This window comes from Grampus griseus (assembly GCF_964374135.1).
Source record: "Grampus griseus genome assembly, chromosome: 13".
Lineage (NCBI taxonomy): Eukaryota > Metazoa > Chordata > Mammalia > Artiodactyla > Delphinidae > Grampus > Grampus griseus.
Window position 1 is genome coordinate 18,985,707 of NC_139007.1, and position 24,525 is coordinate 19,010,231.

Sequence of the window (24,525 nt, forward strand, 5' to 3'; positions counted from 1 at the left end):
CCAACCTCATTTAGCCTTAATTACTCCTTTAAAGACCTATGTCCAAATACAGTCATATTATGAGATACTAGGCGTATTTCAACATATGATTTTGAACAGACACAAGTCAGCCAATAACAGAGAGTTTATTAATTCCATCTAAATTTTGCTCTATAATAGTTCCCTGAAAATAACATTTTGCTAGGTATTAACATTTTTTAAGAACAGGGTAAAACAAGCCCAGTGGGAGTCATACTTGTAATAGAGACAAGAGAAGAAACATGGTGTGTAGAAAATCATATGTCTTTACAATCTCTTGGGGGGAAGGGTGGCAGGGAAGCAAAATCCTGGTCTGAAAAGACCTCTGGAAATAATGCGTCCAGTTATATCCTCGGGGTTTGTTCTGACTTCCAACTTGCACCAAGCCCTAGGGGGCGGTGTTGAGCCTTCTCCATCACTCTTCTTCCTCACAATGTGTTTGTGGATCCACTAAACACTAAACACTAAACGTGGACCCGCCAGACTGACTCTGGCCACTGCTGGCAGGATGGCTGTTTGGCTGCATCACAGCCCACCTTCATGACAGAGAGGATACGCCAACTGTTCCCAGGGTACCGTTGGCACTGACAACCATGCCCATTTACTATGACAGGCAGGGCAGACCTTGAGAAAAGCTGGCCCGGGGCGAAGTTTAGAAGTCGGCTGAACTTTCCTCAACAGTTTACCAACTCCAAGGACTGAGCTGAATATGTAGTCGCTCAATGAAGAGAAAATATTTCCAACCCTACTGAGAGATTCTACATGCATCGCCTCACCACATCCCATCCTTCAACCCCTCAGAACCAAGGAGGGAAAGCTGGAGACACCTAGGACAGCAGCAGTTTCCTTTGGTGAAGACATGGAAACGCTGGGAGTTTCACCAGTTTTATTCATCTGAGAAATGTACTCAGATGCGTCATTATGTTCCCAGATCCACAGCTGATATCCAGACGAAGGAATGTGTAAAGTTGTATAGTGGGAGCTGAAAATATCCAGACTTGTGAAAAACACAGAACAGGAAGCCTGAACTCCCCCTGGAGACGATGAGAGAGATAGTAAAAACTTGGATTTTCACACACGCACGCACACACAGAGAAAATCCTGCCCAGAGAGGGAATGTCACCGATGGGATGAGAACTATGGGGTTTGAAGAGTCCCTGGTGATAGGAGGGGGCCAGATACCAGCTGATCCACACTGCCAAACAAGCAGGCTGTGTAGGAGGATTTGTAGGCCTGGCTGGAGAAAGTCCTTTAGGAGATGGGGGACATATGAGTGCTTTGAACTCAAGGGATCAGGAATTTTTTTTCACAAGCTTTAAAAAATAAACAAGATGAAAGAAATTATGCAGTAAGGTGCTAGGCTCCTATTGTTCTGGGCTTGAGTCCTAAAAATCAGGGCCAAAGGGAAGAATTAAGTGTGGTTTAACACACACACACACACAAACACATACGCACGGATTTTGTTAATGTATATAATTATGTCTGCAGAGAATTTTTCCAGTGCAGGTTGCCTTCAGTGAGAAAGCAGAGACTCTTTAAGTTATCCTCCAGGGAAGGGACTGAAGGAGGCAGAAGTTTAGTTGGAAGCATCACAGGTGACACCAGTCCACCCGTTTGCTCAGAAGAAAAGGTAATTGAAGTGGTCCTCCTTCATTGTATTTGAACCTCTGATCAAAAGGCTTCTCACTACTTCGATTCTTTCTTTGCTTGACCTTTATCATCTGTAATGTTGTTCTGTCTTTAAAGGGGATGCGAGGTTTTAACAGTCATCTCTGTGCGTGCAATATATATTTTACTGCTCAATTTGTTCATGTGAATTGTGATTTTAAAAAAGGCTGGGGCTTCCCTGCTGGCACAGTGGTTGAGAGTCCGCCTGCCGATGCAGGGGACACGGGTTCGTGCCCTGGTCCGGGAGTATCCCACATGCCGCGGAGCGGCTGGGCCCGTGAGCCATGGCCGCTGAGCCTGCACGTCCAGAGCCTGTGCTCTGCAACGGGAGAGGCCACAACAGTGAGAGGCTTGCGTACCGCAAAAAAAAAGGCTGGATTCATTTAACCTCATTATCAGGACATGTTGACTTCAGAGTACATGGATCCCTGTTCCAATAGGCTTCATCATGCTTTGGTGGCTGAGGAAAACCTCCTTCCTTGACCAGTTGTGACTAAATCTGGCTCAAAGAGTCATGAAGACTCCACACGTGGCTACACGTTAGCAGAATAAAATATGATCTAATCTTAAATCCTTAACAAGTATTTTCCACAGAAGAACAAGGGAGGGAAGAAACTGATTATTTTGCCTGTTTGCTTAAGTTCTTATTATCTTTATGTGTTTTCCATTCATTATCTTGTTTAATCCTCACAAGAACTGGGGCAGGAGTATTTTTAGATGAGTTTCTCTAGATGCTCAGAGAGGTTAATTCATCTATTCATCATCACACAGCCAGTCAGTTGGACCCCAAAGCCTAAACTCTTTCCTTTTCAGTGTTTGGAGATGCGAGAGATTTGTCAGCCCACCAACCATCGAGTATGATTCCTGCAATGAACATGACATTCTGGTCATAACCAGTCATGATACAGTCCTTGTTTATTCAGAACTCTAATGTCTAGAGAAAAAGAAAGTGCGTCTATGGTGGGTCTGATTAAACAGATGCTGACTCAGTGAAAATGGATGGAATTTTTGTAGATGTCTACTGTCCTGGATGTAAAACATTCCATGACACTTTGACATCAATGTCCTGGGTTGAAAGTTCCCAGCTCCTTTGTCTCTCGTCTCTGTTCTCTCATTCCACATCTACAGCTGAACAAGTAGCCAACTGGCACTCATCTGTGATACTGCCACGGGGCAGGACCTGCTTAGTAATGACAGCACCGTCTTCTGGGCACCAGCAGAGGCAAACAGACTCCCAGAGGAGTGACATGCCTGCATGTCATCCTTACTACTCCCCGGCAGCATCCAGCTTTGCAATGGCAGCCTGCGCCCCTTAAGTTCAGACCAAAGCAGTGCCTGCTCTCATTCATAAAAGGGCAGTGTCCTTATTGGCTGAGAGACAGAGGGTGTTTATCCTTTTCACATCACCATAACATACCTAAAGAGTCTAGTTCACACACACACACACTCTTCTTACTAGGACACACTTCGATAATCTTACTTCAGTGACATTTTCATTACTGACAAGTTCTGGAGCTCTTAGGTGAGCAGCGACTATATAACTGGCAGCCTTGCTCACGTATGCAATGTCCTCTGTACCAAGTTCCTTGTGGATTTAATTCAAGGGTCAGGATGACCAGTACATTTAGAGCAGATAGAGCTCTGCACACATCGGGAATGAGCCCCCAGCGGTTGGAAAAACTGAATCTGCTGGGTAATGATAAGACTCGTCAGATTTCCAGGTGACAACTCAAAGTAGCTAAGCTTCCCAATTCCGCAAAATTAGCTATAAATCAGGCAAGAACCCCCTGTCCCAAAGACCGAGCCCTGGCAACTCAATGGAAACCACCACAGTGATTGCAGTTTTTTAGAAATTTAAGACCCAGATCAAATTCAGAAGGGTGAGAATTACACCCAATAGGAACTAAAAGAAAAAACAGTCTGAGTTTTTTATTCTGTTCTTGCCAAAGAAAGTTTCCATCTCGCGTTCTCTCCCATCACAAAATGATTTTTCTAATTTTAAGTGTTGATGGAGCTATTGATGGAGAAAGGACACACGGGCCAATGAATTAAGCATCCCAAACCCATCCCTAGACCTGTACTCACGCCACCAATGAAAACAGCGACGGACCCGCCGTCCACCTGTCCACAAAGGAGCAACCCCAAATATTTCTAAAATCAAGAATGCATCCACAGCAACGCAATGCAGTAGCATCCTGCTGGCCGTTTATGGACAACTTGGCGTGCTCTCCGGTGGCGGGGCCACTTTCAGATCCTTAATTGTAGATACGCATTTTCCACACCACTAGAGCTTCAAACGGGCAGCTCCTACACCCTTTCCACATAAAACCCTAACCACTAACATGCCTCACAAAGGCCCCCTAAAGTAAGAATCGACTTGAATACATAGTGAACTTAATTGCTCATATTCCCTGGCAAATCAGATCCACTATTAACAGTCTAATAACGAGTATGCATACAGGCGCCCCAGCGCGACCAGATGCGCGTGTAAAATAAATAAATAAAGTCGAACTGCCACGCTAAATAAAGTTGTCCTGCCACCTCAGGTTACCATCTGTTTCGAGTTTGCCTCAACAGTTTTCCCTCAGCTTGTTTTCTCAGCTCCAAACAGCTCCAGCTGCTGGGCCTTACAATGCAACGTGGACAGACCCACGAGCGCTTGGGTTACCTCTAGCTTTCCGTGAGCCCAGATTTGGATGTGACCTCCACGCACAAGATCCCTGCCATCCTGCAACTTTCTGGTCCCACATTCCCTCAGTTTAAAAAGGGCGGTGGGTTGCGGGCAGGGAGGGGGGCAAGAAAGGATGGGGGATAAGAAAAATTCAAGCGTGCTCCTGTGGGGAGGGCTGCTAATAATGGACAAGTGTGAGATTTGGCAATAAATTATTGTCCAGATGAAGGGCAAACAATTAAAAATTAGAAACATTTATTCACACTCAGTACATTAATGAAAACTTTAAAAAAAAAGAGAGAGAGAAAGAAAGAAAACTAAACTGTGTGGAAAAAAATAATGGCCCGGCAGGCCCACTTTTTATTAACAACTCATCAGTAAGCAGGTTGTAATTCATAACAAAGAATTCACCCCGAGGAACACCACATGACTGTGAGTTTCCTAAGAAAATACATATGTTGTTCCACTTGGTTTCCTTTCAATAAAATCCACCAGTTAGCACTTCATTTTCAAGCTGTTCTGACAAATCAGGTGAGTTAGCTCTGTAGAAAAAACAGAAGCCAATTTTTCAGCTGAGAACTGTAGGGAATTTTTTTTTTAATAACTTAGATAAATTTCCCCAATGGCAAGGAAGCCACGATAAAGGCTATGAAATGAGTTCGTTGGGAACAGCTTGAAAGAAGGTCCGTTTTAATGCACTTCATTAATTTTTCCTGAGGAAATATTTAAGGATATATCTCTTGCTGCTAAGGTATGTGTCTGAAGGGAGGAGGGAAAAAATTGTGTGATTTCTGTGTTTTTTAATCCCTTAAAACGTGATTAAAGATTTTTGAAGAGCACTCAGCAGCTCCACAGAATACAAGACGTTAAAAGAGTAGCGGCAAGGGCTTCCTGCCACCAAACTGTTACTGAAATAAACACAAATGCCTCCGCTCTCTGCACTGCGGCCACCACCCATGCCATGTGATCCCCCCACGCCTCCTCAAACACCAGGTAAACTAGACCGTTGGATGTTCCCAGCAGAGAATGAGGAATTTCCAGCGTTTCTCTCTGGGCAATGACCTCCTTCCTACCTTATCTCCTTCCCATCTTCCAAAGTTGCCTTCAACCTTTGAAACCTACTTTATTTCCAGCCTCCTCCAATGCAGTCTCCACTGATCACCCTGAGTAAATGAACAGAGCCTCATCTCTCTCTCCGAATCCCCACAACACAATGTTTATTCCTCTGAGGTTCTGCCTTGAAGAAAGCCCCATGTGAAAGAGCTCTCAGAGAATTCCACTTTATGAGAAGGTTGTACGGCCCGTGTGTGTGGCAGAGGTGCTAACCTGACCAAGTATTGCATTTCTTGGCCCCTTATAGTCTGACACGGTCATATGACTCATCCTGGCCAATGAGCTGTGAGCAGAAGTGACATGTTCTCTACTCACTCTCGTCCTCCCTCCTACAGCCAACACAGAGGCCTTGGGTTGAAGTGGAAATCAACGAGATGAAGGTGGCCTGGACCCTGCAGTCACAATGGTGCCTTGTCCTGGAGAGCTTCTTTACCTGCAGTCTAGTCATGGGATGAGAAATAAGTATCTGTTGTGATGGATGCCTCTGAGATTTGGAGCCAGCATGACCTGGCCTATCCTGATCAATTCAGGGTGGACTTAATCTTTGATATTGAGAATTATGTACTTGGACAGGTTTCACTCTTCACTTTGGATGCCAGGAAACTCAGAACTCGAAGCTCTAGGTTGACCTCCAGGGTCGCCATTCATGTTATTCCCCCTTCTTATATGTGATCAGGATTTTTAAAATTTAATAATGTCCTAATTTAAATGTAACATCATCTTATTGTGGAGGCACTTGTGAGCAGCTTCACATACATTCTGTAGGATGAAGCATTGCATATAAATATATATATATATAAATATATACATACACAAAGAAAGAGAATTAATATGGTTGTTAGTGTCTGTGCTTGTCTTACTTTCAGTACTAGACTGTAAACTGCTCCAGGGAAGCACCTGAAAGCCCCCCATCTTCCCATCCCTCAGAGTTGCTAACATAGTGCCTTGTCTAATAAATATTTTTGAGTGAAATAAACTCTGAGGAGCCTGAAGATGAAGACAATAAAAACACCACAGGTCACTTTGTCTGGTTGCACAGTTGGTGCACTGCACAAAGGTACCTGCTGAGGGGACAAGCAGCTCAAGTAGGGGCTGAAATCCAGCCTATATGCTGCCAAGCCTTACACCTTGGCCTGGAGGAGAGAGTCCTTTATGTAACTTTATCACCGGAAAGGACATCATTTTGTACTTTATTCACCTAGAGGGAGCATCCTTTTATAATTTGTAGAGCTAGCACCGCTAGCTTGTACCCACTGAGAACACAAAGACACCTAATTATGGAATTTAAAAATATAGCAAGAAGCATTGATCATAGAAGTAAAATAAAAAGTGGGAAAACACACCAAAATGCAGACAGAGCTACCCAAAAGAAGTATGTATCACTGAACAAAAGAATATATAGAATATATAATATTTTTAGTTAAACTCAGTGTCAAAGGTCTGTAAAAACAAAGTGTACTGTTCTGGGAAATGATAATACCAGAAAACCTGTATTTGTCCCCATGTGTTTAATGCATCAAAATTTCTATTATTTGGCTTCATTAAATATTAGCACCTTTGAAACTCATCCTCCCCACATCCTACCTTCCCCTTCGATGTATGAGTAACACGCTGTGTGCTGCTGAACTACAAGTGCATGGCTGCAGAGGATGGCCACGGAAGGGAAGACTCCGGAGGGTGGAATTTTCGGTCCAGAAACTTCCCATACAACACAGGTGACATACTGCACCTGGACACCCTAGCACTGCTGTCTGCAGACCTTAATGCACATTAATGAAACTGGTCCAATGCAGTTCTTTTTCCTACAATTTGGGAGGGATGCTTCCAATTCTATTGAAGTGATTGTTGACAATAAACTTTGAGCTGTAGTTTTTGATGAGACTGACACTAAAATGTAGAGGAACTACTAAAACGACTCTGTACTTAACCAAAAAGATTAGAGAAAAGCCTCCAAACCTTTCCAGCTGACATTTCCCCCCTCACGTTTACGATGACCCTGTCTCTAAGAAAGAAACTATTGCCCCCGGGACCTGCCATGAGACATCACACACCTGGGAGAATACAATGCACAATCCCAGCCCACATGGAAAACGACCCCAGTTCTTATTACTTCCTTTTGGACCACCAGCCACTATGAATGGGCCCCTAATTGTTCTTTATCTAAAAATAAACTTTTGGTACAATTTACAAGACCCACATGGTCCATGCCCACCTCTGCAGCTTTACCTATCTCCCCGTTTCTAGCTCTTCTATTGTCCCTGCTCTTTGCCTCCTTCAGGTCTTCCTACACTGAAGCCACCCCGCTCCACAGTCTCTCCCCACCCCACCTCCCCTTGCCTGGCTAGCATCTCCTTCTCCTTATCCTGCAGCCCTTGGCTTTTAAACGCTGCTTTTTTGTTCAGGAAGACATCCCTGACCTGTCAAACTCCTGCATCCTCTACACTTTTCCTTTTCGGCACTCAGCCATCGCCCATTTTTTTCTCCAGGCTCCTTGAGGGAAGGATTACTTATGTCTTCCTCATTGCTGCATCCCTAGTGCTAAGCTCATGCCTGGCCCTCAAATACTTTTTGAACAAGTGAATAAATGGGCGGGTAAGTGAGAGTTCGTGGTGTAGAATGGAAATTCAACGGCTCTCCCATTCCTACACCCAGATCATGAAGTGTAAAAGACATTTGCCAAGTGAAGAAAGTCATTCTCTGCATTTGACGGGAACCTCATCTCCTGACAGTTTCCTTTCCTACACCTCTCTGTTCAGAAAGAAGATACAAGTTTATCTTTGGCAGGGAATTGTCCAGGCTATGATGTGAGTTACAAAAGGACATGTTGGTAAGCAAACTTGGCAAAATAAACAAGCGCAGATTTGATCTTTCAGTGAAAGACGTGGTTCTGCTAAAAGAAGCTGCTCAAACTTTCCACTCTAGTCGGGACCCCTTAGGTCCAGTCTTCCCACCTTGAGGAGCATTGAGCTCAGCACTGGATAGTGTCTGTCCTGCTCGGCCCCATCCACACTTCCTCACTCAGCCTTACTTCCTCCTGCCATCCTGGCTTTGATTTCTGCTTCCTGCTACCAGCCCAGAGCCACCACTGCTTGGATGACCCACTTGGGACCACTGTTCTCACAATGACCTAAGCCTGATCCATGATTCTTAATTAATAACATCTCTCACCACTGGTCTAACACCTATTTCTATGGATTAGAAATAGAGATTAGATTAGATTTCTAGACTCTAAGGATTCTCTTGCTACCATCCCTAGCCCTGCTAAAGCCACAAATGCCAGCCTAACCCCCTGGATGAATGCTAGGGAAGGGGACTCAGACTCAAAACACTCACCAGTTCACTCTGGTCCCAAGCACAGGCCTCTGAAACACAGCTTGTCCTACTCATTGACTTCCCTCCTCCTTCAAATCTGCTCATCCGCCTGGTTAAAGAAATCACCATCCACTCACTCTCTTAAACAAGAAGTTGGTTCATCCAGTCTTCTCTTTGTCTCTGATAAGCCTAAATTAGCCTGTAAGTCTGATCAGTTCCATCAATGAACTATTTCCCGTTTCCATGTCCTCCTCTACATCATAATGCTTGTTCAAGCATCTGTTGTCTCCATCCCGGACCACTGTCGTCACCCACCCACCCCCAACCTGCACCCTGCTCCCTCAGTCCCCTCCCTCTGCAACCATCCTCTGAAATATTATCCAAACCAACTTCAAAACACTAGTAGTCTCATATCACTCCCCTTCTCCAAAACAGTCCATTACACTCGGCCACAGGATGAAGTTGAAATCCATTGGCATTCAAGTAATTTGCTCATAAAATTTAATTAAACAAATATTAGCACTGTACCAGAGACACGTTCAGGAGATTACCCGATGATACCGGTCCTTGATACCTAAGAATCTGTGACGGAAGGACGAATAGGATAGAAAGAGCTGTGAAGTAGACCATCTGTGCCATGGGAAAGGCACAGATGCCCACTGAAACTCTGAGGGGAGGTCTCTGCTGCTTGGGAGGAAGAGAGAATGCTTCATGGAGCAGTAATCATTTGGAAGGTGGTAGATTTCATATGTAAACACAGAAGAAAGTAAACACATTGTGAAGATAAATTATATATAGAATTTTTGACTCATTACACATCTTTAAAAATTTTTAAATCCAAAATGATTTATTTTAGTTTTACTACAATGAAAGGAAGTGGACCAAACAGAATATTTATTATCAGAGGGAAACTGGCATCTGAATTCCAGTGAGGCCCATTTCCTCCACAAAGAACAGGGAAGAAATAGAGAATCCAAGGATTCCACAAACTATTAATTGGTACTGTTCTTTAATGTTTCCTTGGAGGAAACCAAGGTTTCTAGATGCTATGTTCCTCATCTAATCTCTGAGTCACACATCCTGGGATGGCTGAGCCAGCACTAGGATCCAGGGATGTGGACTCCCAGCTCCATGCTCCTTCCATCACTCAATGTTACTTTCCCAAGGGCTGCTAAGCAAATTTATTAAGGGCAAGGATTCCTAGCCCAACAGGTGCAGAAAAGTGAGAGGATCCTTCACCTGTCATATTGAGTTGATAAACTTTTTCCTGCACGTCTGTGAGCCTAAGGAACTCATTCAACATTCATTCATTCAACAAGTGTGTACACAGTGGCCCTGATGTACCTGGCATTACACTAAACACCGGGGACCCAGCAGGGAATGAGCCATATCCTTGGAAACATGCCTGTCCAGACATCAATGTCTCCTGCTTGACATGGAGAGGTGTGGGTGGGAGCAACCTGGTGTTGATCTGGCTCCAGGGAAAATAAGGGGAGTTCAGATGTTCCATTGCAACCCTCCCTACTCTGTGCAGATCTCCATTTTCTCATCAATGATCTGGAAACCCCATTAAAACATGCAAATGATATTCCCATACAAAGACAGAAAACCATGCCCTCTGCTACCCGCCTCTCTGCAGCCAACTAGCTCATCTCCCTCACAGTTCACACTCACTCTGACTTTTGTCCAAGAGCAACAGATCTTCCAATGACAAATTGTTTGCTTGTTTCCAAACTTTAGGCTGTCAGTTTGTGGTCAGTAACTTTATCACATTTTCTCAGCTCTTCAGTGCACCTCCAATGAGGTGAAAACACATAAAACTACGGGAACTTCAAAGAATACAAGAGAAAGAGACCTTCAAGATGGTGGAAGAGTAGGACGTGGAGATCACCTTCCTCCCCACAAATACATCAGAAATACATCTACACGTGGAACAACTCCTCCAGAACACCTACTGAACGCTGGCAGAAGACCTCAGACCTCCCAAAAGGCAAGAAACTCCCCACGTACCTGGGTAGGGCAAAAGAAAAAAGAAAAACAAAGACAAAAGAATAGGGATAGAACCTGCACCAGTGGGAAGGAGCTGTGAAGGAGGAAAGGTTTCCACACCCTAGGAAGCCCCTTCGTGGGCAGAGACTGCAGGTGGCGGAGGGAGGGAAGCTTCGGAGCTGCGGAGGAGAGCACAGCAACGGGGTGTGGAGGACAAAGCAGAGAGATTCCCGCACAGAGGATCGGTGCCGACCAGCACTCACCAGCCCGAGAGGCTTGTCTGCTCACCCGCCGGGGCGGGCGGGGCTGCGAGCTGAGGCTCGGGCTTCGGAGGTCAGATCCCAGGGAGAGGACTGGGGTTGGCGGCATGAACACAGCCTGAAGGTGTTAGTGTGCCACAGCTAGCCGGTAGGGAGTCCGGGAAGAAGTCTGGACCTGCCTAAGAGGCAAGAGACCATTGTTTCCAGGTGCGGGAGGAGAGGGGATTCAGAGAACCGCCTAAACGAGCTCCAGAGACTGACGCGAGCTGCGGCTATCAGCACGGACCCCAGAGACGGGCATGAGATGTTAAGGCTGCTGCAGCCGCCACCAAGAAGCCTGTGTGCGAGCACAGGTCACTATCCACACCTCCCTTCTGGGGGCCTGTGATGCCCACCACTGTCAGGGTCCCATGATCCAGGGACAACTTCCCCAGGAGAACACATAGCGTGCATCAGGCTACTGCAACCTCATGCTGGCCTCTGCGGCTGCAGATGCACCCTGCATCCGTACCCCTCCCTCCCCCCAGCCTGGGTGAGCCACAGCCCCCTAATCAGCCGCTCCTTTAGCCCCGTCCTGTCTGGGTGGGAAGAGACACCCTCAGGCAACCTACATGCAGAGGCGGGGCCAAATTCAAAACTGAACCCCAAGAGCTGTGCAAACAAAGAAGAGAAAGGAAATCTCTCCCAGCAGCCTCAGGAGCAGCGGATTAAATCTCCACAATCAACTTGTACCCTGCATCTGTGGAATACCTGAATAGACAAAAAATCATCCCAAAATTGAGGCGGTAGACATCAGGAGCAATGATATATATATATTTTTTTCCTTTTTCTCTTTTTGTGAGTGTGTATGTGTATGCTTCCGTGTGTGATTTTGTCTGTACAGTTTTTGTGCTGGGTTCTGCCTGTTTGCTTTTTTGTTTTTCTTAGTATAGTTTCTAGCACTGGTTATCATTGGTGGATTTGTTTTTTGGTATTGTTGCTCTCTTCTTTCTTTTCTTCTTTTTTATTACTTTTTAATTTTTTTATTTTTAATAACTTTATTCTATTTTATTTTTTTCAATCTTTCTTTTTTTCTCCCTTTACTTCTCAGACATGTGGCTAACAGGGTCTTGGTGCTCCGGCCTGGTGTCAGGCCTGTGCCTCTGAGGTGGCAGAGCTGAGTTCAGGACACTGGTCCACCAGAGACATCCTGGATCCATGAAATATCAAATCACAAAAGATCTCCCACAGATCTCCATCTCAACACTAAGACCCAGCTCCACTCAACGACCAGCAAGCTACAGTGGTGGACACCCTATGCAAAAAACTAGCAAGACAGGAACACAACCCCACCCATTAGCAGAAAGCCTGCCTAAATTCATAATAAGGTCACAGACACCCCAGAACACACCACCGGACACAGTCCTGCCCAACAGAAAGACAAGGTCCAGCCTCATCCACCAGAACACAGGCACTAGTCCCCTCCGCCAGGAAGCCTACACAGTCCACTGAACCAACCTTAGCCACTGAGGACAGACATCAAAAATAATGTGAACTACAAACCTGCAGCCTAAAGAAAGGAGACCCCAAACACAGTAAGTTAAGCAAAATGAGAGGCAGAGAAACACACAGCTGATGAAGGAGCAAGGTGAAAACCCTCCAGACCAAACAAATGAAGAGGAAATAGGCAGTCTACCTGAAAAAGAATTCAGAATAATGATAGTAAAGATGATCCAAAATCTTGGAAATAGAATGGAGAAAGTAAAGAGACATTTAACAAGGACCCAGAAGAACTAAAGAGCAAACAAACAATGATGAACAACACAAAAAGAAATTTAAAATTCTCTAGAAGAAATCAGTAGCAGAATAACTGAGGCAGAAGAACGGATAAGTGACCTGGAAGATAAAATAGTGGAAATAACTACTGCAGAGCAGAATAAAGAAAAAAGAATGAAAAGAATTGAGAACAGTCTCAGAGACCTCTGGGACAACATTAAATGCATGAACATTCGAATTGTAGGGCTCCCAGAAGAAGAAAAGAAAAAGAAAGGGACTGAGAAAATATTTGAAGAGATTATAACTGAAGACTTCCCTAATATGGGTAAGGAAATAGTTAATCAAGTCCAGGAAGCACAGAGAGTCCCATACAGGATAAATCCAAGGAGAAACAGGCCAAGACACATATTAATCAAACTATGAAAAATTAAATACAAAGAAAAAATATTAAAAACAGCAAGGGAAAAACAACAAATAACATACAAGGGAATCCCCACGAGGTTAACAGCTGATCTTTCAGCAGAAACTCTGCAAGTCAGAAGGGAGTGTCAGAAGAAAGTGATGAAAGGGAAAAAACTACAACTGAGATTACTCTACCCAGCAAGGATCTCATTCAGATTTGATGGAGAAATTAAAACCTTTACAGACAAGCAAAAGCTAAGAGAATTCAGCACCACCAAACCAGCTTTACAACAAATGCTAAAGGAACTTCTCTAGGCAGGAAACACAAGAGAAGGAAAAGACCTACAAAAACAAACCCAAAACAATTAACAAAATGGTAATAGGAACATACATGTCGGTAATTACCTTAAATGTAAAAGAGTTAAATGCTCCAACCAAAAGACATAGACTGGCTGAATGGATACAAAAACAAGACCCATATATATGCTGTCTACAAGGGAACCACTTCAGATCTAGGGACACATACAGACTGAAAGTGAGGGGATGGAAAAAGATATTCCATGCAAATGGAAATCAACAGAAAGCTGGAGTAGCAATTCTCATATCAGACAAAATAGACTTTAAAACAAAGACTATTACAAGATACAAAGAAGGACACTACATAATGATCAAGGGATCAACCCAAGAAGAAGATATAACAATTGTAAATATCTATACACCCAACATAGGAGCACCACAATACATAAGGCTAATACTATCAGCAAAAAAGGGGAAATCAACAGTAACACAATCATAGTAGGGGACTTTAACACCCCACTTTCACCAATGGACAGATCATCCAAAATGAAAATAAATAAGGAAACACAAGCTTTAAATGATATATTAAACAAGATGGACTTAATTGATAATTATAGGTCATTCCATTCAAAAACAACAGAATACACATTCTTTTCAAGTGCTCTTGGAACATTCTCAAAGATGGATCGTAACTTGGGACACAAATCAAACTTTAGTCAATTTAAGAAAATTGAGATACTATCAAGTAACTTTTCTGACCACAAAGCTATGAGACTAGATATCAATTACAGGAAAAAATCTGTAAAAAATACAAACACAAGGAAGCTAAACAATACACTACTTAATAACCAAGAGATCACTGAAGAAATCAAAGAGGATATCAAAAAATACCTGGAAACAAATGACAATGAAAACACAATGACCCAAAACCTATGGGATGCAGCAAAAGCAGTTCTAAGAGGGAAGTTTATAGCAATACAATCCTACCTCAAGAAACATCTCAAATAAACAACCTAACCTTACATCTAAAGCAATTAGAGAGAGAAGAGCAAAAAAACCCCAAAGTTAACACAAGGAAAGAAATAATAAAGATCAGATCGGAAATAAATGAAAAAGAAATGAAGGAAACAATAGCAATAAAACTAAAAGCTGGTTCTTTGAGAAGATAAACAAATTTGATAAACCATTAGCCAGACTCACCAAGGAAAAAAGGGAGAAGACTCAAATCAATAGAATTAGAAATGAAAAAGGAGAAGTAACAACTGACACTGCAGAAATACAAAGGATCATGAGAGATTACTACAAGCCACTATATGCCAATAAAATGGACAACCTGGAAGAAATGGACAAATTCTTAGAAAAGCACAACCTTACAAGACCGAACCAAGAAGAAATAGAAAATATAAACTGACCAATCACAAGCACTGAAATTGAGACTGTGATTAAAAATCTTCCAACAAACAAAAGCCAAGGACCAGATAGCTCCACAGGCGAATTCTATCAAACATTTAGTGGAGAGTTAACACCTATCCTTCTCAAACTATTCCAAAAAATAGAGTGAGGAACACTCCCAAACTCATTCTACGAGACCACCATCACCCTGACACCAAAACCAGACAAAGATGTCACAAAGAAAGAAAACTACGGGCCAATATCACTGATGAACATAGATGCAAAAATCCTCAACAAAATACTAGCAAACAGAATCCAACAGCACATTAAAATGATCATACATCATGATCAATTGTGCTTTATCCCAGGAATGCAAGGATTCTTCAATATACACAAATCAATCAATGTGTTACAACATATTAACAAATTGAAGGATAAAAACCATATGATCATCTCAATAGATGCAGAAAAAGCTTTTTACAAAATTCAATACCCATTTATGATGAAAACCCTCCAGAAAGTAGGCATAGAGGGAACTTACCTCAACATAATAAAGGCCATATATGACAAACCCACAGCCAACATCATGATCAATGGTGAAAAACTGAAGCCATTTCCTCTAGGATCAGGAACAAAACAAGGTTGCCCACTCTCACCACTATTATTTAACGTAGTTTTGGAAGTTTTAGCCACAGCAATCACAGAAGAAAGAAATAAAATGAATCCAAATCGGAAAAGAATAAAGCTGTCACTGTTTGCAGATGACATGATACTATACATAGATAATCCTAAAGATGCTACCAGAAGACTACTAGAGCTAATCAATGAATTTGGTGAAGTAGCAGGATACAAAATTAATGCACAGAAATCTCTAGCATTGCTATACACTGATGAAAAGTCTGAAAGAGAAATTAAGGAAACCCTCCTATTTACCATTGCAACAAAAAGAATAAAATACCTAAGAATAAGCCTACCTAAGGAGACAAAAGACCTGTATGCAGTAAACTATAAGACACTGATGAAGTAATTAAAGATGATACAAATAGATAGAGAGATATACCATGTTCTTGAATTGGATGAATCAACATTGTGAAAATGACTATACTACCCAAAGCAATCTACAGATTCAATGCAGTCCCTATCAAACCAGCAATGGCATTTTTCACAGAACTAGAACCAAAAATTTCACAATTTATATGGAAACACAGAAGACCCAGAGTAGCCAAAGCAACCTTTTTTTTTCTAGCCAATTGATATTTTTATTTGCATTAAAATCATATTACTCTATTTTCTCATTCAGCAAACAGTTTTTGAGGTCTATAGATAAAGTTAACTTTTTTAATTTTTAAAAATAACATTAACTTTGGATTTTACTTTTTTTTTAAACATCTTTATTAGAGTACAATTGCATTACAATGGTGTGTTCGTTTCTGCTTTATAACAAAGTGAATCAGTTATACACATAAATATGTCCCCTTATCTCTTCCCTCTTGCATCTCCCTCCTTCCCACCCTCCCTATCCCACACTTCTAGGTGGTCACAGAGCACCGAGCTGATCTCCCTGTGCTATGCGGCTGCTTCTCACTAGCTACCTATTTTAAGTTTGGTAGTGTATATATGTCCAGGCCACTCTCTCACTTTGTCCCAGCTTACCCTTCCCCCCCTCCATTTATCCTCAAGTCCATTCTCTAGTAGCTCTGTGTCTTTATTCCCATCTTGCCCCTAGGTTCTTCAACGACCATTTTGTTTTCTTGTTTTGTTTTAGATTCCATATATATGTGTTAGCATACGGTATTTGTTTCTCTCTTTCTGACTTACTTCACTCTGTATGACAGACTCTAGGTCCATCCACCTCACTACAAATAACACAATTTCATTTCTTTTTATGGCTGAGTAATATTCCATTGTTTATATGTGCCACATCTTCTTTATCCATTCATCTGTCGATGGACACTTAGGTTGCTTCCATGTCCTGGCTATAGTAAATAGAGCTACAGTGAACATTTTGGTACATGACACTTCTTGAATTATGGTTTTCTCAGGGTATATGCCCAGTAGTGGGATTGCTGGGTCACATGGTAGTTCTATTTTTAGTTTTCTAAGGAACCTCCATACAGTTCTCCATAGTGGCTGTATCAATTTACATTCCCACCAACAGTGCAAGAGGGTTCCCTTTTCTCCACACCCTCTCCAGCATTTATTGTTTGTCGATTTTTTGATGATGGCCATTCTGACTGGTGTGAGGTGATACCTCGTTGTAGTTCTGATTTCCATTTCTCTAATGATTAATGATGTTGAGCATTCTTTCATGTGTTTGTTGGCTGTCTGTATATCTTCTTTGGAGAAATGTCTTTTTAGGTCTTCTGCCCATTGTTGGATCGGGTTGTTTGCTTTTTGATATTGAGCTGCATGAGTTGCTTGTAAATTTTGGAGATTAATCCTTGGTCAGTTGCTTCATTTGCAAATATTTTCTCCCATTCTGAGGGTTGTCTTTTCCTCTTCTTTATGGTTTCCTTTCTGTGTAAAAGCTTTGAAGTTTCATTAGGTCCCATTTGTTTATTTTTGGTTTTATTTCCATTTCTCTAGGAGGTGGGTCAAAAAGGATCTTGCTGTGATTTATGTCATACAGTGTTCTGCCTATGTTTTCCTCTAAGAGTTTGATAGTGTCTGGTCTCACATATAGGTCTTTAATCCATTTTAAGTTTATTTTTGTGTATGGTGTTAGGGAGTGTTCTAATTTCATTCTTTTACATGTAGCTGTCTAGTTTTCCCAGCACCACTTATTGAAGAGGCTGTCTTTTCTCCACTGTATATTCTAGCCTCCTTTATCAAAGATACGGTGACCATATGTGCCTGGGTTTATCTCTGGGCTTTCTATCCTGTTCCATTGATCTATATTTCTGTTTTTGTGCCAGTACCATACTATCTTCATTACTGTAGCTTTGTAGTATAGTCTCAAGTCAGGGCCCCTGATTCCTCCAGCTCCTTTTTTCTTTCTCAAGATTGCTTTGGCTATTCAGGGTCTTTTGTGTTTCCATACAAATGTGAACTTTTTTGTTCTAGTTCTGTGAAAAATGCCATTGGTAGTTTGATAGGGATTGCACTGAATCTGTAGATTGCTTTGGGTAGTATAGTCATTTTCACAATGTTGATTCTTCCAGTCCAAGAACATGGTATATCTCTCCATCTATCTGTATCATCTTTAATTTCTTTCATCAATGTCTTATAATTCTCTGCATACAGGTATTTTGTCTCCTTAGGTAGGTTTATTCCTAGATATTTTATTCTTTTTGTTGCAGTGGTAAATGGGAGTGTTTTATTAATTTCACTTTCAGATTTTTCATCATTAGTGTATAGGAATGCTAGAGATTTCTGTGCATTAATTTTGTACCTTGCTACTTTACCAAATTCGTTGATTAGCTCTAGTAGTTTTCTGGTAGCATCTTTAGGATTCTCTATGTATAGTATCATGTCATCTGCAAACAGTGACATCTTTACTTCTTTTCTGATTTGGATTCATTTTATTTCTTTTTCTTCTATGATTGCTGTGGCTAAATCTTCCAAAACTATGTTGAATTATAGTGGTGAGAGTGGGCAACCTTGTCTTGTTCCTCATCTTAGTGGAAATGGTTTCAGTTTTCACCATTGAGCGCGATGTTAGCTGTGGGTTTGTCATATACGGCCTTTATTATGTTGAGTAAAGTTCCCTCTATGCCTACTCTTGAGGGTTTTATCATAAATGGGGGCTGAATTTTGTCGAAAGCTTTCTCTGCATCTGTTGAGATGATCATATGGTTTTTATCCTTCAATTTGTTAATATGGTGTATCACATTGATTGATTTGTGTATACTGAAGAATGCTTGCATTCCTGGGATAAACGCTGCTTGATCATGGTGTATGATCATTTTAATGTGCTGTTGGATTCTGTTTGCTAGTATTTTGTTGAGGATTTTTGCATCTATGTTCATCAGTGATACTGGCCTGTAGTTTTCTTTCTTTGTGACATCTTTGTCTGGTTTTGGTGTCAGGGTGATGGTGGTCTTGTAGAATGAGTTTGGGAGTGTTCTCCCCTCTGCTATATTTTGGAAGAGTTTGAGAAGCATAGGTGTTAGCTCTTCTCTAAACGTTTGATAGAATGCACCTGTGGAGCCATCTGGTCCTGGGCTTTGTTTGTTGGAAGATTTTTAATCACAGTTTCAATTTCAATACTTGTGATTCATCTGTTCATATTTTCTATTTCTTCCTGGTTCAGTTTTGGAATGTTATGCATTTCTAAGAATTTCTCCATTTCTTCCAGGTTGTCCATTTTATTGGCATATAGTTGCTTGTAGTAATCTCTCATGATCCTTTGTATTTCTGCAGTGTCCGTTGTTACTTCTTTTTCATTTCTAATTCTATTGATTTGAGTCTTCTCCCTTTTTTTCTTGATGAGTCTGGCTAATGGTTTATCAAATTTGTTTATCTTCTCAAAGAACCAGCTTTTAGTTTTGTTGATCTTTGCTATTCTTTCCTTCATTTCTTTTTCCTTTGTTTCTGATCTGATCTTTATGATTTCTTTCCTTCTGCTAACTTTGGGGGTTTTTTTTGTTGTTGTTCTTCTTCTTTCTCTAATTCCTTGAGGTGTAAAGTTAGGTTGTTTATTTGAGATGTTTCTTGTTTCTTAAGGTAGGATTGTATTGCTATAAACTTCCCTCTTAGAACTGCTTTTGCTGCATTCCATAGGTTTTGGGTCATCGTGTTTTCATTGTCATTTGTTTCTAGGTATTTTTTGATATCCTCTTTGATTTCTTCAGTGATCTTTGGTTACTAAGTAGTGTATTGTTTAGCCTCCTTGTGTTTGTGTTTTTTACAGATTTTTTCCTGTAATTGATATCTAGTCTCATAGCGCTGTGGTCAGAAAAGATACTTGACACGATTTCAATTTTCTTAAATTTACCAAGGCTTGATTTGTGCCCCAAGTACATCCTGGAGAATGTACCAAGAGCACTTGAGAAGAATGTGTATTCTGTTGTTTTTCGATGGAATGTCCTATAAATATCTAATGAAGTCCATCTTGTTTTATATATCATTTAAAGCTTGTGTTTCCTTATTTATTTTCATTTTGGATGATCTGTCCATTGGTGAAAGTGGGGTGTTAAAGTTCCCTACTATGATTTTGTTACTGTTGATTTCCCCTTTTATGGCTGTTAGCATTTGCCTTATGTATTGAGGTGCTCCTATGTTGGGTGCATAAATATTTACAGTCGTTATATCTTCTTCTTGGGTTGATCCCTTGATCATTATGTAATGTCCTTCTTTGTCTCTTGTAGGAGTCTTTGTTTTAAAGTCTCTTTCACTTTCTTCACTCTAAGCCACCTGGCCTCCTTTCTCTTCTCTCAACATGTCAGGGCTTCTTCTGCCTCAGGGCCTTTGCACTTGTTGTTCTGGTGCTTGACTCTCTTGTCCCCCATATTTATGTGGTTCTCATACCTCTTCAAGGTCTTTACTCAAGTATCTTCTTCTTAACATTTGTTTCTGGTCTCCCTATTTACAACTGCAACATTCCTTCTTCCCCCAACATTCTCCATACTTTATGACTACCTTACTTTTTTCTATAGCTATCACCACCATCTGAGAGATTATTTTATTTACATAGTTTGTTAATTTTCTGCCTTCCCCTTTAGAATGAAGGCTATGCAAGAACAGGATTTTTTTTGTCCATATTGTTCTTCATGTATCCTCACTACCTTGAGTAACATTTGCTGAGTAAATTAATATTCCACGATTTTTATATCAATGTCTTATTGAAAAAATTCTAAAATTATAATCTTTGAATAAAGGTGCAAAACAGTTGAAACAATTTACAACCTTACGAGTCTCCCTCATACTCGAGATATGATTTGAAGGTATCACTGGTAAGCATCAGTAATAGTGACCACTACATATTTAGAAGAGAACCTACTGAACCAAAGACTACCAGTTTCAAAAACTTGGACTAAGAATGCTTAGACTAAGAATGCAGGAAATTACAAGTTGAAGTGCAGTGTTATCCTGGACTAAAAGTAAGAGAAGTTGGCAAAATAAATGTACATAATTCCCAGAAAAAGATTTCCTGGAAAAAAAGTGAAAAGTGTAAGTATGATTTTTCAACCCAAATTTAACTCTACAAGTTTAAGTCCATTTTCTTACAATGTGTTTAGTGAATTTAGGTTACTAAAAGGGACTCTGCTGGCCAGAGGGAGTGCAGTTTCCCATCAGAAATGGGCTACCTCACGGCTATGGGGAGGCCCCACAGCTACCATGCCTCACTTGCTAACCCAGCACTCAGTGGTGCCAGGCTTTGGTTTATATGAAGAAAACTGAGAGGAAAGAGAACATATGAGCACAGAGAAGTTTCGGAGAGAATGTTGAATTGGAGTCTCCACAGTGATCAGATGAGAGAACAGAAATACATTTTACATTGACTGTCAATTCTTGGTGACTCTAGCCCAGGAGTCCCTCTGTAATTCCCCACAACTGATTTAGGAGCTCCTTATTGTTCAAATGCTACTCGATGAGTCACTAGGCAGGGACAGCAGACCCAATAATGTGGGCTTCTGAAGAACAAGTAAAGTTAGAAGGTTTTGCTGGAAGAAAAGATAACTAGTGGATAAAAAGAAGTTTTGGTTTTGGCCTGTCCATGATGGAAACCATGGTCTGCCTGTGCAGTTTGCCCCCAAATTGTGAATTTTCAGTGGTTAATAGATTACTAAGTGACACGAGAGTAACATGGATTCATTACAGTCCACACTGCACAAGGACATCTCCACTTAGACATCTAAAACCATCTCAAAATTAAATTCAAAACTGAACTCCTGATCTTTTCACCAAAACCAATCTTTCCATCTCAGCTAATTGCAACTTCTTTCTTCCAGTTGCTCAGGTCTGAAGTCTTGGAGTCATTTATCTCAGTACGTTTGGGCTGCTATAACAAAATACCACAGAGTGGGTATCTTAAAAACAACAGGAATTTATTGCTCACACTTCTGGAGGCTGGAAGTCCAAGATCATGGTGCCAGCATAGTTGGGTAGGGTCCTCTTTCTGGTTCATAGCTGGAGCCTTCTCACTGCATCCTCGTCTGGCAGAAGGAGTTAGGGATCTCCCTGGACCCTCAGTTACAAGGCACTAATTCTGTTCATGAGGGCTCCACCCTCATGACCTAAGCACCTCCCAAATGCCCCACCTTCTAATACCATCACATTAGGCATTAGGATTTCAACATATAAATTTTAGGGGGACACAAACATTCAGATCATACCATCATCCTTGATGATTTTTTTTCTCTCACAGCCAGTTTGTCAGGGAATCATTAGCTCTACCCTCAAAGCACATTTGGAATTAGATTACTTTTCACTATCCCACTGTTCCCACTCTGGTCCTCATCATCTGTGCTCCTGTCTCCCATCCGGTCTCCCTCCTCTACCTCCCATTTAATGGGTTGAATTGTGTCTCCCCAAAATACACGTTCAAGTTCTGATACCCAGTACCTGTGAATATGACCTTATTTGGAATTAAGGTCTTGGTAAAAGTAATTAAGATGTAAATTAAGACGATGTCATACTGGATTAGGGTAGGCCCTAAATCTAACTACTGGTGTCTTTATAAGGAAAGAAGAAAACACATAGAAACAAAGGAACACATAGAAGGGAAGCCCATGTGACAACCAGACAGAGATTGGAATGATGCAGCTACAAGCAAGGAACACCGAGTATTGGTAGCAGCCACCAGAAGCTCAGGAATGGCAATAAAGAGTTCTGCCCTAGAGACTTCAGAGGGAGGGTAACCCTGCCAACACCTAGATTTTCAACTTCTGGCCTCTAGAACTGAGAGAATAACTTTTTCCTGTTTTAAGCTACCTGGTTTGTGGTACTTTGTTACAGAAAACCTAGGTAATTTATATACCCACTGAAGTCTAGTCTCGACATGGCAACCAGAGGAGTTCCTTTAAAATATAAGGCAGATCATCCCACTTATTCACTCAAAAGTCTCCAGTGACTTCCCTCTCCTCCCAGAGAAAAAGCTGAGAGCCTTACAAAAGCCAGGAAGGTCCTGCAGGACTGACTCCACAGTGATGCCGATGACCTCATCACCTACTATCTCCAGCCACACTGGACTCCTTGTGTTCTTCCAACACTCCAAGCACATTCCTGCGGAAGGGCACTTGCACTGGCAGTCTCCTTGCCTAGAACATTCCTTTCCCAGATTTAAGTATGACTAGCTGTCTCACTAGTTCAGTTAAATGCCAACTCCTCAGTAAGACCTAATATGGTTACCTAAAATTGCAAATCTCCCCCACCAGTTCCAAAGCTTCAGAATCTCCTTTATCCTGCTCTCCTTCTTCTATCTCTGAAAAGCATTTATCACCTTCTAGTGTATCATACAATTTACTTAATTATCATGTCTATTTTATATTGCCCATCTCCCCCTACTAGAAAGTAAAGTTCGTGAAAACAGGGATCTTTATCTATTTTAACTGATATATCCACACACACACAAAGTGCCTGGCACATTATAGCTGTTCATCCAATATGTTTAGGATGAATGAATAGGAAAAGGCAACACGACACAGCAGATGTGAGGGTTTGCCCACCTCTGATCTCTGCTATTCTTAATCCCATTTTTATTTAGATCAAGTTTTCAGTGGTTAGATAACGCCTTGAGGGTTCCAGCTGAAAGGCAGAATCCTCACTTTCTCATTTTTAGATAGGTGTGCATAGAGTGTTATCCTTGGTGTCCTTTTCATCAGAAACTGCCACCACAAATGAACGCAGAGGAAATTCCAAAACAAGTAAACTCCTGCTACTACTGCTTCCAAATATCCTTGTTGAGGAACAAAATGTTGAAAGTAAGAATTAAATGCTTCAAAGGTTCTAGTCATCTTCCCAAAATACAGGCATCACACTCCTTTCCATCTTAGTAGAATGGGCTCACAGAGGTTCTATAATTTGTATAGTTAAAAATTACCAAATAGCTTAGGGGTGCAGATTAGAAGTTCTAGGCATTGGTGTCTATGAAATCATCATAGGCTAAAACACTTAATCCTTTGAGCCTAAATCCAAATTGCAAACTACCCAGGAAAAAAAATGAGATCATATATCTGCTACTCAGATCATGTTCTTATCTGCCAAAAATGCCTCTGAGAAGAATGATGTGTGTGCGTGTGCACATACACAATACACACACACGCACACATACACAAGCACACTCTCATTCCAGCAGCAAAATTACTTTGAAAACATTAATACGTATTAATAAAAATGTAAAGACAACAGCTGTTTGAATTTCAGATAAACTGTGGACCATTTTTTACCATTTAAGTCATTGAGAGTGCGGTGCACATAATTGAACAAAAACATGGTCCAAAAAAAAATGCAAGTCGGCTAAAAAAAGAAGTTAAAAATTTGAGTTTAAAAAAATTTATCATAAATTATTAGTTATCTTGCCTGGTTGCTGAGGGAGATGCTCTGGTTAATATGTGTTCCATATGTGAATCAGTAATTTTGACTATCATAAAATATACTTAGTACTCTAAAAGAACATCCCCTTTCTTTGATGAGGCAGTTAAAGGTTTTTCAAAATATTTCTGGGCCTTATAGTCACCATGGTTAGCAAGAAATATCACTTAACTA